Below are 2658 nucleotides of genomic sequence, written 5' to 3'. Positions count from 1 at the left end.
TATTTGACCGTGATTTAATTGTAATACACGTTTCAAAATGATGCCGAAGTAACAACATACTGATACCGGATAGTAAAAACCATGAATTAAGGCTTTGACAAGTCTGCAGACAGACGGCAGGCGAAAAACCTTTTAAAATGCGTGTTTTCTAATGGAGATTTGGCTAAGCTAACGTTGTAAATGCTCTGACCGTCCACACTCACAACAACGGCCTATACAGACATAAATAAACCAGCGACTGTATTCGCCATGACAGTATGTGGTTTGTACTTGTTTAACTTTTGTCTAGTTTCTGAACAGATATGAAGAGCTGTGAGCTCTGAGTGCTAAGAGCTAACAGCTGTGTTGTTTTTCTGGGGAGCTCATTGAAGATGACGTCACGGCTCCGCCTACACTGCGTTACTATAGATACTACCCCAGTTCCTCACGAGTCTAAAAAACAACTCACGTCAACGCACGTAAGCAACGTGGGCGCCAACGTGGGCGCCAANGAAAAGTTACCGTGATTTAATTGTAATACACGTTTCAAAATGATGCCGAAGGTTTTTCGCCTGCCGTCTTGTCTGCAGACCGGTATCAGTATGTTGTTACTTCGGCATCATTTTGAAACGTGTATTACAATTAAATCACGGTAACTTTTCCAATATGTTCATTTTGTTGTAGTTGTAGCCCCCTTGCCAGCGATTCTCTCTGACCATTCAGCAGTCGAGAGTGTTTACGTCACTAGTTTAGCACATTCAGCCCGGTTGTTGGCCCGGTAAGAACCTCGATTTTGGAGGGCCAGAAAAAAGGTGAAAAAGTAGCCCTGAGCAGGTACTACTTTATTTTTCTGCTCATTTCATTGAACAGATGCTTTGTTCAGAATATAAACTTTTAGTTTTACATACAGTGTTAGCATATCACTATAACCCCTAGTGGAAAAGCAAAAAGAAGCGGGCCTGGTTTGGCCCGGCCCGCTTAAACCGTGCTACGTGCTGCAGTGGAAAAGCGCCATAACAACCCGATCTTGAATATTTCACTTTACTATGAATATCTTATTGTGGAATACTGTCATACAAACACATAGCTTTAATAAAAGTAAAGTTTGCAGAGCAATTATCTGTAAAACTAATCAGATTGAAAGTACAAAGATGATAAGAAAAACATATTTTCTAAAATATCCAAAGGCCAAATTACAGATATTCTTTAAAATTCAAAAACCTTTCATGTTACTGTTCCATCTTATAGTATAAATATGTTGTGAATGCAAGTTGTTTATATGCACTAATAGTTCAGTTTTGAAATTAAATCGTCATACAGCTTCTCACTGTATAGTTAATGGGACTTAAAACTATAAGTTAAAGAAAGTAAATCTGAACAGCTCCTCTCCAAAAACAGATTGTCAGCGGCTTATAATATAAAAGGCGTTTCAGCAAAAAATAACAAGGAAATAAAGACCCATCCTGATTCCATCTGTTTAGTGCTTCAGGTTAAAAAGGTACAACAGACTCCAATATGCTTTGATATATATTGTTTCATTACGGCAGTATTTATACATCGTGTTGGAAGGAAGTACTTTGTGCTATTTTTGGATATAAAGTAGAGACTGGTGTTACTATAGTGAAAATGTTGACGTGTTTGCGTTCACAAGTGAAAGAATAAAAGGGTATTATGATACAGATGGTTCTCCTAACAACAGCACAGCCAAAGAACCTTTGTATCTACTTTATGATATAGGGCTGTCAAGTTAACGCGTTAATAACGCACTAACGGAAAATAATTTTAACGCCACTAATTATTTTAACGTGCGATTAACGCATGTTTATTTGTCCTCGGCCCGCCCCGTAGTTTCAGAGCCCAAAGGCTTGACGTTGTTGTTGTTGTTGTTGTTAGTTGGATGGTGGGAAATTCTAGCGAGAGATATGGATAAAAAAAAAAGGTGTTTTAAACAGAAAGCCAAGCACACAGCTGATGCTGAAAGCCCCGCTCCTGCCGCTCGCTTGCGGCAGACCACGCTTGAAAGTTTGCCGGGGAGACGCCTGGACAACAACAGCGATAGCTAAATACGTTAGATCATTCGGATCGCATCCAACGTGTCGACTGCACGTCACAGCGCATTATTTGAGAGGGGTCTGCCAGCAGGCCTCCGCTCTCAGTACCGGAAGCGGCGATTCAGACGAACACGTTTTTTTCCCCGCCCCCCGAAGGACTCGTCTGATGGAAGTTTTCAAATCACAATGGAGACTCATCACGGAGGTGATGAGTCCGCTCACCATGCACTTTGGGTCGGCCTTGGTCACTCAGCTTGGTCGTCAAGCCTCCTTGGCTGGCGGTCTCGGCCCAGCCACCCGGGAGGCTCCACCCCAGTGCAAAACGGTAAGCAAATAGTCACTCTCCTCTCTTGTTTGTTTTTACCAGTTTAGGCGAATTATATACCTACTCACCCCCTTCCCCCCCGTCTTGCCGACCTGTGTCCGGCACCCCACCTGTGGGCTCCCTGCCCGTCAACAGCAGCCATCTCCTTTGCCCAACTTAATCACTGTTAGTTATTTTGGCCCCTTTATCCCGTGAGCCACCTCCGCCCGTCTAAGGGGACAGTTGAGGGCAATGTAAGGAGGTACCACGTAACTCACGTTTTCCCGGATCAGTTGACAAATGCCTCTTGGTCCGACCCCCTCA

The sequence above is a fragment of the Notothenia coriiceps genome, unplaced genomic scaffold (genome assembly GCF_000735185.1).
Source record: "Notothenia coriiceps isolate Sejong01 unplaced genomic scaffold, NC01 NC01_scaffold00013790, whole genome shotgun sequence".
Classification (NCBI taxonomy): Eukaryota; Metazoa; Chordata; class Actinopteri; order Perciformes; family Nototheniidae; genus Notothenia; species Notothenia coriiceps.
This window is presented reverse-complemented; position numbering follows the sequence as displayed.